Source organism: Manis pentadactyla, chromosome 16 (assembly GCF_030020395.1).
Source record: "Manis pentadactyla isolate mManPen7 chromosome 16, mManPen7.hap1, whole genome shotgun sequence".
NCBI lineage: Eukaryota > Metazoa > Chordata > Mammalia > Pholidota > Manidae > Manis > Manis pentadactyla.
Genome location: NC_080034.1, coordinates 6,549,897 through 6,565,147, shown reverse-complemented (window position 1 = coordinate 6,565,147; position 15,251 = coordinate 6,549,897). Strand labels below are relative to the sequence as shown.

The following is a 15,251-nucleotide window of genomic DNA, read 5'->3' as shown; positions in this document are numbered from 1 at the left end:
GGCTACACAGCAAGGCCTGTGAATCAAATAACCCCACCTCATCAGTCCAAGAGGTGCCTCCAACCAGAATGCAGTCCGCAGGCCTCCTGCTAACAGACCAGGGCCTCTGTCTGCCTTGACTCGGGCCTGCTCCACCCTTGGAGTGGATTCAAATAAAACTTTCCCTCTGCTTTGCTGCTGTGTCTCTGCCTTTCAATTCTTAGTTGTGGTGGGGACAGAACTGAGAACACACCCAACCCGTAACATGGCTATAATAATAAATGAAAACATTGTAAAACCACAGAATAGGGTGAGCTGGGCTGCAGTGGAAAAACTCCAAAGACCTTGCAGGACACTGTGCAAAAGTGATGATAAACTTCTGAATAAACGAGAAATAACAAGGGATATGACTGAGCTGAAATGGAAGTGCTTTAATAGAGGAAAGACCATCACAGTGAATGCGGAGGGAACGGTAGGTAGCATGTGAAGAGAGGATCCGGAATAAAGGAGGAATTGCATCTGCAGAGTGAAAGAGCTTGTCCTCCCCTGAGAAGAACAGATGTGGAGCAGTTGACCTCGGGCAAGTCCTTAGGCAGCACCAACACCATGCATGCGAGTTAATCCCTTCCAAGATGGCAGTCCTTCAGACACAGGCACCCGAGTTGAAAAGCAGCTGCTCATAAGGAAGGATGGGGGCCGCCCGGGCTAGCCCCAGGCTCATCCCAGCAGCCTGTGAGAACACCTTTCAGGCTGCAGAAGACCCGAGAGAACACGCCTGCTCTCATGCTGTCCCTCACGTACAAAGGCAAGGGGCAGACTCCTCCAAATATGATAGAACTCAGGGACCAAAGCGCTTCTGAGCCCTTCTTGGGAAAAAAAGCACCTTCCAATTAAATTGAGTCAATGAAGTCATGCTTGGGGAAGCTTCAGTGAGAGGCACTCACTGTCACAAGCCCACAGAGTGTCATCTGCAAGCCCCCCAGAGACACAGCGCGGCCTGTCCTTGGACTGTTGTCCTGTTGGGAAGGCGTCCTTGAGCCTGTAAGGACCCAGGGAGTGGAAAGCTCAGAGCGTCTTCAGCAAATGATGCTGAAATGCAGTCAATGGAAATCATTTAAGTTGAGGTCTGCCATGGAAAAGACACAGGAAGACTAAATACAATGCAAGACCATCAATACACAACAGGATATAAATGTTATTATGCCCTTTATCTACTTGAAATATATCTAACTAACAAAATTCAGGTTTAGGACATGGGGTGGGTCAAAGTGGAAATGCACCAGTTTCCTCATGTTGATTGGTGAAAACTGATTGTTATTCTCTAAAAATAAAACATGGAGTCAAAAATATGTGTCTCTTGTGCATTAATATTTATCTGAAGTTCTACAATTACTTTATCACCCTCCAATTAAATATGAACTTAAACATAATGGCCCATATCTTACAAGTATCATGCATGGTATGATACCCTTTTATAAATGTCTGTAGATGTGTATATATGCACAGAGATGTCTGGAATTACGTCATCTAATGTTAATAATGTCTCTTTCCAGATGGTGTGATGTTTAATTTTCTCCTTTTCTCCTTTCAGCATTGCTTGAAATTTTTGTAATAAACATGCATCATATTTATAAAAATAAAAACATCATTATTCTAAAAAAATATTTCTAAAGGAACAAGGGAAGAGAAAGAATCAAGGGAGGTCAGCGACAGCCTTAAACCGGGCAGCCCAGGTCTGAAGGTGTCATTTCAAGTTCATCCTTCTGTTTGCTCAGGACAGCGCTCATCCCAGAACTCAGAGCCACCAGCAACCTGCCTCCGAGGCCGCTACACCCTCAAATCCGCAAAGCGCGGAGGTGGGTCCCCGAGGAAGGGGGCCAGGGTAGACTGCACCGTGGAAGACACCGGAGACGACGAAGGTCGCTGTGGGGGTGGGTAGCCTCGCTCTTGGAGCATCTGCTCAAACTGACCTCGGAGGAAAGTGGCAGGAAGAACGGGGCAAACGTGCTACCTCCCCTCTCAGTTCCTTCAGCCCCTACGTTAGCCTGCATCCCACTACCTTGTATATGATACAGCTTCCCCATCTTTGTTTTGGATTTTATTTAAGAAAAGGCAGCTTTCTGGATTCTGTTTTGAAGGGTCCTTCCCTCTCCAAAGTCAGTGATAATCCTATGGGTGGCCAATCCTGCCTTTAGGAGGAAGGCGCGGGGGCCCGGTTCACAGGCCTCCTGCCCGCACTCCTCGCAGCATTTCAGTGAGAGAAACAAGCAATGCTGATAGACGCCACTAGGGGGCAGCTTCTCCGCCACCTCCTTGTAGGCCCTCCTGCCCAACCCATTCCCCGCACACCTCCTGGATTTACAATTTTTATACTCTCCTGAGATTTTACACTTGTAATGACACTTCATCAATCTAGCATACATGGTAATATGATGATTCCATAGTGATGTCCTATGTAACAGACGCTTTCTGCTTTAAGCCCCTAAACTTACAAAAATTGTTTTTTTTTAAATACCAAATAGTATTGAATTCCTTATGGTATATGCAAAGAAATTTCTATTACCCTTCATTCTGACCTTAACCTCTAATATTAACCATTAATGGTTAATGCACCGTTAATATGACTGGCTGAGCAATTAACACAAAACCAGAAACAAACAAAAAAGAAAACAAAAAAAAACCCTACTCACCCCCATTCCTGGGAAAATAAAGTTCAGCTTCTCTCTCTGGTACCCAGAGAGACACAGCTGGGGAAAGTCACTAATATCAGCTCTGTGCTATTTATCACGTGTATCTGATGATAAGTCTTTCCTTTATACATAATTTATCATTATTCATGCTTTATTTGACGTTTTGCACGTAGAGAAGATTAATTCATTCTTTTAGCAAACATCTATTGAGTGCTTACAAATAGAAGGCACTACAATAGTGAATACAATCCTCATAAACTTTTTATGGTCTTACAGGAGGACGAACATATCAACAGGCCATGAGCATTCTTAACAATTTGCCAGGCAAATGAGAAATGGTTGCATTTTCTAAACTTCTGCTTCCAGAGTCTTAGACCCAGAAACTGTTCCTTGAATACATAACGTTCAATGCTAGTTGAATGTGATGTGATTTTTTAAAATGTGTTTTGAATGCTTCTGTTTAGAAATATGCTGGGAGCATGTGAATAATTGTTTTACATTATTTGTATTTTCCCTTGGCAAAATACATTTTTAAAAATAGTGAGTGCTGTGTTTTACCATATGGCCTTTTAGAGCTTTTGTTACTATTCGTGTTCATTGCTATTCAGTTTATTTTTAAATGGATTTTCCATTGAAAGCTTAAGCCGATGTCTAAGGAAATTAATGCATGAAGTTAGGGTCAAAGAGCATGAATTATTCATTGAGTTCTCACACTGGTGTTTATGGTTAAGTCATTATAATATATCATAGTTGCCATGAAGAATGTTAAATTTTTTTAATGAAAAATTATTACTCTTTTTAAAGAGCCTTTTATGTTGTATATGAATAAATGTGTTTATATAAATAAATGATCCATTACCAGGACTAAAGATAGTTACTTAAAGAATAAATGTCTGTATCTTAACTTTAAATAAGACATAATCTTTTTCTTTAATGAACTCAGCCTGGTGCACATATAGTTTTCTAAGAAATAAAATACTTTTAAAGCTTTTATCTTCTTTAAATGCTGAATTTGAGTTAAATATATTTATTTTAGTACACTATAATTAATTCTGAGTTGTGTATCCCCTAGAATTACACATGAACACTCAGTGAAGAAAAATACCAAAGCTGATCTGCACGACAAACATTACTATTGTTTTTTTAGGTATTTCCCTTTCTATGTTTTAACTGAACTATTTTATTTTGAATTAGTGTATCTTATGCTGTGCATTCATTTCTAAGGCGTATCTCTTAAAATGGAGGTTCTGGGCTATGAGACCAACACACTTAGCCTAACACGCAGAACTCCTGGTAACCAGCCTAGCCTTGCAAGATGTGCCCCCCGACCACGCTCCTCAAGACCCTCCTCTCTTCCCCGGCCTCCCTCCCTGGCCTCTCTCAGCACCCCACGCCCATTCCTGCCTCTGGCTGTTCACCTTTGCTCTCCCTCCGCCTGCTGGGCCCTCCCCCGATTCCACACGGAGGCCACGCTGGGCATTCAGGGCTTGGTTCAGACGCCACCCCGGAAGACATTTCCTTGTATTTTCTTTGTAACATGTCACTGTTCAGAACTAGCTCCTAGGTGTACTTGTGAGTTCACAAATGGTTGTGTGCAAGCTAACTGTTATCTGTCCTGCATAGATGCAGCCCTCATGAGACTAGGCCCTGGATTTCACCTCCTTGGTCTCTGTGTCCCCATCACCAGGACCGAGAAGCGGCCCGATGCAGAGGAAGGTGTCATTAAACACTTTAGCGTGAGTGAGGCAGGTTCACCCAGGGCAGGGCTGGCCAGCTTTTGGCAAGAGCAGATAATAAGTATTTCCAGCTTTGTGGGGCATTTTCTTTGGTTTTCTCCCTCCCTCCTTCCCTCCCTCCTTCCCCCCATTTCTTCCTTTCTTTCCTCCTTGCTTAAGAAATGTAAAAACCCACTCAGGCAGATTTACAGAGAGGCCACTGGATGGGTCCTGCCAGTGGCTGGGTTTTGCCCATGGGTCACAGGCCCTGGTGTGCAGACCCCTGAGCTCCATGGCTCATTGTTACGCAGTGGGCTGCTCCCGAAGACCCCTGAGTCAGACTTGTTAGAGGCGGAGCCCAGCAATCTGTATTTTCTACAAAGGTTTCAACTGAGTCTTAGCCACTGACAAATTGAGAATGAGGGGTTGGAAGAAAATAAGTTTGGTAAGGATCCTAGGAAAGAAAATACTCCACTAAGCCATAAGTGTTTGGTAAAATGTTAAATAATGGTTTGATGTTGCAAAAATTATTCAATTAATTTATCTTCTGTCTCCATACCTAGTGAGGAGCAGCCCTTTACCTACTTTTCTTAGATGCCAGAGTGGGATTTGTCTATTCTATTCCATTATAGAAGTGATAACAAATTTTACACATAAATGTAAGTGAAAAAATCCAATGATTCATCCCACTTCCATTTCAGACTTTGTAGCTGGTTACAAGGTCCAACTCTTTGTTGAGTAGAAACCCAAATTCAAGCACAGGCTTGAAAACATTTTTCCTTCTATAGATTTTGGGGTCAAACTGATTTATTATTTACCAGGTGCTAGAAGCAGAGTGAAACACAGAAAGAAAAATAATTAGAAATAACTATTGCATCTATGTTTAATCATTCAGTTGTAGTCAAGCCTGGGCTGTTTTCTCATGATCTGACTTTGAACATGTCTAGTCCAAAGCTTTGTGATTAACTAAAATATCACTTTATTATTTATTTTTATGCTTTTATGTATTAGTAGTGTTTCTACCTTTCTTATTTCTCATGCTTATTCTAAACACTGCCTGTGTCCCAGGCGCTGCAGAGGCGCTGCCTGTGCATGGTCTGCTCTAATCCTCTCCCTGCTTCCTGTCACCCTCACTCGCAGACCAGAGGACAAGGCTGAAGGGGGAGTAGGAAGCCAACCCGGGCTGCACCCCTGGAAAAGGATGGAGCTGGGGGGCCTTTATTGGGGCCAGTCCGAAATGTGCCAACAGGAGGAGAGAAACAAAGGGTCTGAGCAAAGGAGGGAAGAGAGTTAGCAAGAGGGGGGACGGGGAAGCAGAGAAGTGACTCGGGCTCACACCGCTTGGTGAGACTTCTCGAGGCAGTACAGCCGAGGGAGGAGGGTGCTTCTCCCCAGGGCCGCTTCCGTCCCACGTCAACTTCTCTGTGCAAAGTGAGGATGGCGATGCTGCCTCGTCAGGGCTACATCTTGCCAATTTCCCTCAATTTTGTGTATTTTGAAGAAAAAGAAAATCAAAACAGAAAGGAAATCATGATAATAAGTATCATTACCCAAGTCATACTTAAGTATCCATTCCAGGTAATGTTTACGCTAGAAAATTACCAACTAAAGGTCAGGTAGGTAATAATCTAGGCCAACAGTGTGTATTTGATTGTGGGGCACCTGGATTGAGCATCTTCTCTCAAGGGGAATTTTTATCAGAAAACTCATCACTTTGTAATAAATTGCAAAACATGGAGTCATGACATGCTAAAAGGCCAGAATACAATGTGGAGAACTGATTAAAATGTGGAGAGTCACGTACATGCTCACGGCCCTGCACGCACGTGCACACACACAAACACACCCAGATTGCTCTCCAGAAAACGTTTTTAAGTGTTTATTGTTCTGTTACCATATAAACACATAGAAGCATATTTCTATGGTTATGTCAATGCTTTAAAAAGCTATTATGTGATATTCAATGCCAATTTTCTAAAACCATGAGGTACTTATTACAAGATATAAATTATGTTAAATAATTTAAGTTCTCAACCTCTGAAATTTGTTTACTTCAATTAGGAAGAATTTTTATATGATAAAGAGGTGATGGCATACACTCAATATCCCATGGCCTATAGTCAAGTGAAAGCACTTTGGCATGTAATAATCTCAAAAGCAAAGACATACATGGACACATTTCTACTTTCTTAAAAGCAATACACATTGAACATTTTCCTCAGGATCTCTATGTATCCATTTGCAAAACACAATGTGATAGCATGACAATTTTTTGTGGGTGTACCTGTGATCAAAAGCCAGCGAAGCAGACAAGGATAGAGGGTGACAGGGCGGTGCCGATCACTGGGCGGCTGTGCCATGCAGTGGCTTGAAAAGGAAGCAGTGACCATGGATTTTCTTGGTGGGGAACAGGGATTACTAAGAAAAAAGAAAATTAGAGAATTCAAAAATAATTTCACAGCAGCTATTCTTTGATTTCCACAGTCATTTTCATTCTTATTACTATTATTATAATAGTAATAGTAATATAATAGTAATACAAGTACAAATTTAAAGTAATATCTTCATAGGAAAATGATAATTTATAACACTAAAATGATTTACAACAACCATACTTGTATTTCTAATACTACAATAGACTATAAATCCTGAAATTTTTCCCCATAAAAATCTTCAAAATATTGACATATTCTTTTCAAACAGACAGCCAAGCTCATAAGAAAGTACTCGAGGTCTTCAGAAGACAAAAATGAATGGGAGTGCCAGGGCACCGCGGTTGAAGAAGTGTCCAAAGCCAGAGCGTGCCTGGACGTCACGGACGTTGCTGATGCCCGGACGGCCGTGAGTCTTCGTGGAGCACGCAGCCAAGCAGCCAGGGGAACTTAGAGGCCGGGCGTCCAGTAAGAGATCCTCTACATGCAGTAGAGTCCCCACAGGGCTACTACCTCAGGAAAAGGAGAAAACTAGGGGGAGACTGTCCCCAAGGGGTCCAAGGGAGCTCGTCTGGCAAAGCTGGGCTCCCAGCTGGGGTGGGCATGCAGTGGATATTAAGTAAAAAGCTTGAGCCAGAAGCCAGCTTTCATGGAGGACCGGGGTTAAAATGTACAGTGACTCCAAGGTACAATAAACCTCCACAAACCTTTAACTGATAAATTAGTTTAGGGTCCTCTAGTCAGCATAGCAAGGTACCTAACAGATAAAAAGTGGTCATAGAAAGCGTCTTCAACTCAGATCCCATTGATTTCTTACAGTTACATTTCCAATAAACATGAGATCAAACACAAACATACACACACTGAGACAAAGTTACCCAGATTAAGAGTAAGCAGAGACAGTAAAGAGAAGACTAAGATTTTCAAGGACTTAAGAAATTGGAGTTGTTCTTTAAATGTAAAAATAGCATGCCTGATATGTTTACAGACATAAAGGAGGGAATTGAAAAAAAACACAGCTAAGGAATAAAAGACTATCAAATGGTTAGACAAATGTAAAAAAAACAAAACACAAGGAACTTGTGTAAATGTGAAATATAATAAAAATGTAAAAGAACTCAGTGGAAGTGGTAAACTGCGGATTGGAAACTGCTTAAGGTATTGAATACATTGGAAGACAACTCTGAAAAGAATTACACAGAATGCATCAAGGAGAACATAAAAGTTTGAAAGAAAGAAACAAAGTGAGAAGCTCTAACATACATTTAACCAAAATTCCTAAAGGAGATATGAGAATTTTCCAAAAGTGATAAAAGACACATTTTTCAGATTTAAAAGTACATCTTAAACAATATAAATAAAATCCACACCTAGCCGTTTTATTGTGGAATTGCAGAACAAATGCAAATAGGCGTTAAAGGCATCAGGAGAGGAAAGGCGAATTACAGAGTTAGACAACCAGCCTCTCAAAATATAAAAATGGAGGCCAGAAGAGAATGAAGTGACAAATTTAAACGGTTTAGAAAAAAATACGTTGGCACATTATTGTATGCCTAGCAAATGAGAATGAAAAAAAGACACCTTTAGATAATCTAAAAGGAGAGTTTACCCCCAAACAATCTCCATCAAAAAAAATTTTTAAATATGTCCTGCAAGAAGAAAAATAATTCCAGGGGAAGGTTGGAAATGCAAGAAGAAATAAATGAGGAAAGAAAAAGACAAACATATAGATAATTCTAAATAAGCACTGGCTATATAAAACAATAATGACAGTGTCTAAGTAGGGGGTTAAAAAATGGAATTAAAATACTGCCAACAATTAGCATACCAGCTGGTGCAGAAGGGCTGGGTAGTTTCAGGAGTTAGAGATACAGAGCTTTGTATTACTCAGGTGAAGAGCAAAAAGATTAAGTTTAGGCTTGAGCAAGTAAGTTAAAATTTCAAAGTAACCACTAACCTAAAAAATAATTGAGATAGAATTTATAAATTCTGAATCAACAAAAGTTAAATATTAGCATAAGAAAGAAAAATCTTAATGGGAAGGAAGGGAATCCAGAGAAGGTAAGAAGTAACTCAGGAAGGATGCGCAAAAAAAAAGTAAAGATAGTATAATGACAATAAGTTCTAATATATTAATGGTCATTAAATCTGAATGGATAAAATTCATCATGTAGAAGTTAATCAGACTGTATTGAAAAAACACCCAATGAGATACTTTTTTAGAAGAGACCAAAACAAACATTGAAAAAAATGGAAAATAAAAAGGTAACTAGTAAAAACACTAACTCAAAATAAACTGCCCTAAATAATAATTATCAAAGATTTTTTTAGCCAGGAAGCATTACTACAGATAAGTGAGACTCCAATAACAATGAGGTTCATTTGCCAATATAATAGAACAATTCTAAATGTTTTATCTAATAATGGAGGTTTCAAAGAAGGTCCATACCTCATATTTTTTAAATATAACTCTTAAATTTTGTTTATTAAAAATTTTAAGAACTGTGTCAAAGACGCCATAAAAAGTTAAACTGCCAACTGGAAGAAGATGCTTTTCCACTGTATAACCAACAGAATATTAATGCCCAAACTATATTAAAAATTTTACAAATCAATAAGAAAAAGAAAAACAACCAAAGTGGAAAAGTGCATAAAAGTGATGAAAATTCATTTTACTGAAGAGGAAATACAGAGGGACTGCAAGCATATGAATACATGTCCAGCCTCATTAGTAATTAGGGAAATGTAAAGGGAAAACATGATACATAATTGTGCACTGACAGTAACATTTTGAAAAGGCTGTAGAGGAGCAGGAATTTTTCATAAACTGCTGGTGAACTACAAACCCTTCAGAGAACAATTCACCATTTTGAAGATATACATACCCTGTAATGCAGCAATTCTTACACATCTACTCCAAGAATGTACCAGGAGACAACTTTCTAAGCCAACGAGTAACTGCTATAGAAAGCAATCACAAAGACAGATAGCAAGAGGGGCCAAGGAATTCAGAGGACACGGAGGAACAGTCAGAGGTGGAGGGAGGGAAGAGAAGGGCATGGAGTCTGGCAGCGAGGGAATGAGGTTCGGCCTGTCAGGCCCAACGAGGAAATGTTACCGGCTCTGAGGGCTGTGAGGCAAGGAGGAGGTCTCATGGGGTGAGGCGCAGGAGTGTTCATAGCAGCTTTATTCATAGTTGTCGAGACTTGGAAGCAACCAGGATGTACTTAAGTAGGTGATCATACACATAAACCGTAGTACTCCCAGACAACGGAGTATTATTCATCTCTCTAAAGAAATGAGCTACCAAACCATGAAAGACATGGAGGAAACTTACATGCATTTTACTAAGCAGAAGAAGCCAATCTGAAAAGACTACACACTGTATGATTCCAACTGTGTGACATTCTAGAAAAGGTGAACTATGGGGAGCAGTAAAATGATCAGTGGTGACCATGGACTGGAGAGGACACTGGGGTGAACAGGTGGAGCACAGAGCAGGTTTTGGGAGGTGAAACGGCTCGGTGAGGTACTAGAATGGTGTATACAGGCCATTATGTATTTGTCTAAACCCATAGAATGTGTAACACCAGCAGTGAGCCCCAGTGTGAACTATGGACCTGGGGATAATGATGTGCCAGTGTAGGTTCCGCACTTGTACAAACTGACCAGCCTGGTGGGGGGATGTCAGAATGGGTAAAGGCTGCATGCGTGTGGGCAGAGTACTTGGTTATGTCTATGTCTCCCTCATTTTGCTGTGAACCTATAACTACTCTTAAAAAAATTGTCTTTAAAAAAGTTTTCAATCAAAAACCAAGATCCTTATTAACTGTAGTTCCATAATTGTGAAACTTTAGAAAAACTGACCACTGGAGTTTATTCATATAGTTAAAAAAATTCATGCTATCTTTTCTAATGTTTATCACCAGTTGAAAGAAAGAAGAAAAAGATAATGTTCTCATTTTAAGAACTTATTTTATATGGACTTGCAATAAATTAAGAATAAAGCTTCCATATAATCAACTCCATACCTTTTAAAATATGTAATATCTGTTAATATTATCAAATGATGCTTATAAAAAATAACAGTCAGAGGGCTAATATCTTGTAGCACCAGTTACTTTAAGTCTCCTGACCCAAGGTTGACTCCTTTATTACTGACAGCATCACACTCATTAACTGCTCACATTTTGGAAGGACACACGTGTAGAGGTGAGAGAGGAAGGGAAGTTACCTAGTAAGTTTATCAGCCAAACCAAGATCCCTCATCCATGCAGCGACTGATGCCATAGTCCACCACCCTCACAACCCATGAATTGATGATTCAGATTACATTTTTATTCCTCTACTTGGTGAGTCTTCGACTAAACAGCAATCCTAGAATAGTATGTATTTATCTACAAAAATCTGCCAGTGCCAATGAAACAATCCTACAACTCTAAAAATTAAATTTCTCATTGAGGAGAAAGCATCTGTGGAAAATGCAAATCTCACCATCCTTTGAAATCTCTCATATTATTCCTGAATGTAAAATGCTCACTGGATTAGCTAGAGAATATTCATTTTTAAATGTTTACAGAGTTACCTCAGCCACATTGAATTAATACTGCTATTTCTAGCTATTAAAGTATTTAAGTTAGAAAATCATTGTGGTTGACAGCTTGAAATTTAAAGAAGCTTTAAAGGAAATTAGTATGTGTTCTCAGTATGCTTATTTTATAGTTCTCATAGTTATATCTAAAATTTGTATGTTCTTTCTCTCAAAATTCACATAAACTCCAGAAGTTTAGAGATTCTATTCATAAAGTCTAGTTTTACCTAATTAATATTTATAGTATAATATAATATACTTTGCTTATATTTTTAATATTTTTATGTACAGTAAAGGTCTATTATATATTCTGTTATCAATTTTTGTTGCAGATAAAATGATGCAAATATGGAAGTCTCATTAATATATAGATCTTTAGTCCTGTCCAGTCTTCTGACACATTTTTTAAAAAAATTAAAAGAACTAAGAGGAACAGCAAAATTTAGCTAGGTTCACCCAGATCACTGGAAACTCCTGCTCCTGGCACAGCAATTAAAACTGATGTTTGTGGCGGCCAGAAATAATGGAGGTTTGGATTTGTGATGAGGAACTAGGAGTTAGGCCACTGTTTTATTTTTAAAGGTGAACGATTTATAGTCAGTAAGTTTTGAACTGATGTAGCCCATTCCTTCCAGAAATGTGGGGGTGAAGGAATGAGAGTCCAAAGCCAAAAAATGTGTTGTGTCCAGGTGGAAGTGGGACAATGAAAAGGAAGCAGCTAATGGGCCGTGTGTGTGGATGTATAAAACCTCCGCTCTTCAGTGACAAAAATCAGAAAACTTACGAAACTTACGTATTTGTGTTCCTATATGCCTCATCCTTATTTTCCCTGCGGGTAGTGCATCTCACAGCAACGTGCTCATCTTTATTCATCTCTAGCAAATTCTCAATTCCCCCAGGATGCCAATTTACATTTAAAATAATGTTCAGAAAAAAACTGGTCCCTGCTGCTTCTCTTTTGTCCTCCTCGTTTTGCGGCCATTCTTCCGACATTTTTATTTGCAGCCCAATTTCTATTTTAACGTTTTGTATCCCAATAACCCTGCTTTTCTTCTGAGGAGAAACACCAACCATGCAGCTGCAATAGTTATTATTTAATTATTTTCTTTTTCTCATAGGTTTCCAAACTTTTGCTATTAGCTTCCTTTGCACTGAGGCAAATGGATTTAAGTTATTTTCCAGTGGTTTGAAAATATCAGCGACTATTTTCTCCATCTGCCTCAAAGCTGCCTGTGTTTTCTGGGATGGCAACAATTATGGCTACCATACATTTGGAATGAAGGGACCAGAGGACATGGAACCGTGTCGTACATACCACTGTTCTAGAAAAAAGTTTCCTCTTTATTTTTACCATTTTTGTGTATTCAAATGATATGAGTATAAAATCCCTGTTAAAACAGGCACTATTTTATTTCTTCATGAAATACTAATAGAATTCCCACAGGTTAACTTACATTGACATAGATCACTGGCTAGCATTTTTGAACTAGCAGACAGAAACACTCTAAGAACTGATACCTTATTTCTTCAGCAAAAGGTTGATGCAAGATTTCAAAGAGATTCAAAGTCTTCCTTTAAAATTGAATACAAGTTTATATCGTTATTTATAAAATTCTCCCTGCTACCTTTTAAGTTTATTATTTTTAACCAAACTTCAAGTGAATAGGTAAAGTTAGCCTATGTATGTATGTATGTATGTAATACAGATACACATGTAAATATAATGTGCTTTTCTCTGACGGCATTTTCTTCTTTGTGAGATTCCCTCTCATCAATGCACGTTTCCTTCCCAGACAGAAAGCTCAGCTCAGCCCCGTAAGAAGAGAAGGAATCGAGCCTGCGCTCCCTCCCCGTGATTGACAGCTGCGGGCACTAAAGCAGGTCTAGCCCTGAGACCCGACGCTCCTTTGTAGAGCGGCCTGGGTGCAAGGACTCCTGCTGGCTTTGCCCAACCTTGCTCACTCTGTGTAGAAATCTGCGATGTCTCACTCAACCGTCTGTGGCTTCTCCTTCACTTGGGGTCAGTTTGCTTCTTGGGCTTACATTTTTCCCAACCGTTTTGAGCTCCCTTCCTATTTCCTTTTATAGGGTCTTTTCCCCTAGTAAAAATCTCTGCATGTTTAATTATATCTCAGTGGTCACTTCTCAGAGGACCCAGACAAACCCAGGTGTCTCCATGGGTGCATCCGCCATGCATGAGTCCGTCCCTCTGTGCCCCAGCAGCTGCTTCCGGAGAGCCTAAGGTGGACCTGTTCTGTGTGGCGGCGGGTGGTGGGACACGCCCACACCCGTTGGTCTGGTCTCCTAGAGCTGTACATCATCAAGAATGGATTTTACTGTACACAATAAAAAAAAAATCAATCAGTCTATTGGGGATTCTGGGATGGAGTGCATGCAGGCCATGACAAGTGAATCTAACGGCATCATGAATGTATGGTATTGCCTCCCTGAAGGGATGTGGAGAAAAGGAGCTGATAAGTAACTTTGGATAAAGGTGTTTTGGCTGGAAACTAAGGATAAAAACAAAAGGAAATGAATATAAACACTATGCTGTAAATGCCAAGTTTGTCTCTCACTGGAGTTTGTGTTAGCAATTCTGAACCTGCTTTACAAGCACATGTGGTTGAACCAAAGTGGATAGAGGCAGCCAGGGGTCTTACTGTTGGAGAGGAAAGTAACAGGTGAGCAAGGGGGAGGGGAGAGCAGGCTGAACCCTGTGGAACCGAATTGGAGTGGGTGCTTTAATATGAATGCTGTTTAACTTAATATGTACAGACAGAGAGATACAAAAATAATATAGACATGGTGGACATGTGGGTACATTTATGTACATATATATATTTCCTTGCTCTGCCCACTGAAAAGCTTAGGTGGTGATACCACAGTAGCAATAAGCACACTAGGCACTACAATCTTGATTTCTAAATACCCATCCCAATAAAAAGAAGCAGAGCTCCTTAGAGAAATGGCTGCCTCTAAAGCTGGATGGGGGCCTGTATGACAAGCCTGGAGCTTCATCTCCTAGTGCCTGTAAGGAAGGAAGCATTCAAAAACTGGAATGATGGGGTCATGAGAAAGAGGCGCAGAAACCAAGTGGAAATTGCTGCTGGTGGCCAAGCTGGAAGAAATTAAGAGCAACACTGTGGTTCCAAATCACATTCCAAGCACACGGCAAATATGCATGAATCCACACTGACATAAATAAATGACTGAGTATGTAAACAAGTGGGAGAGAGGGGACCAGTCTTCTTTGTGGATGAATTCTAAATAATATAAGCAGATACTCATCCCTCCAGGAGGTGGGACTTAGCCTCAAGGGTGGGCTAGACTTACTGATTTGGGTCCAGAGATTAGCGAATGGGAGGCTGAGGCCTGCCTCAGGACGGCCCTTGGCAGAAGCAGGCTGCTTGCCCCACAGACAGGGGTTATGACCACCCTCCACCCACCCTCATCCAGGACTGGTTGATGCCGGGGTGGGCTAGAAGACCAAGACCCACCCTCTTGCCTCAGGAGGAGCACACTGAGGGTCATGCCAGCTCCAGAGCCCCTGTGGTACTTTCTGGAAGCTCTCTCGCACCTGTGTCCAAGTCCCACATCTCCCTCTGTTCAGTGCTGCTTCTTTCTTTTCTGCGGGCATGTCATTCCAGACAGGCGTCCCCAGGGAAACTTCCCGCGGATTCCCATCCCGACGTGAGCTCTTCGGCACCTGCCCTAAGACCCTGGGAGTGAAGAGGCGAGAGGCAGGTAGGAGGTAGGGCTCCGGGGAAGGGGGAAGTGCAAGATGACGACCTAGATGCAGTGACGAAACGGGATGAAACCTGGAAAGCTGAACGATGAGCACGTT

The 15,251-nt window shown here is 40.6% G+C and overlaps 1 long non-coding RNA gene across 1 annotated transcript; it reads right to left on the bottom strand.

Annotated features, from left to right (window-relative positions):
- Positions 1–395: 395 nt before the first annotated feature.
- LOC130681217 (uncharacterized) lies at positions 396–15,127 on the bottom strand. Its single transcript, XR_008994292.1, has 3 exons — positions 14,985–15,127; positions 6,669–6,802; positions 396–1,105 (listed from the first exon to the last, which is right to left on the bottom strand). It is a non-coding gene; the product is annotated as an uncharacterized LOC130681217 (long non-coding RNA).
- Positions 15,128–15,251: the final 124 nt, after the last annotated feature.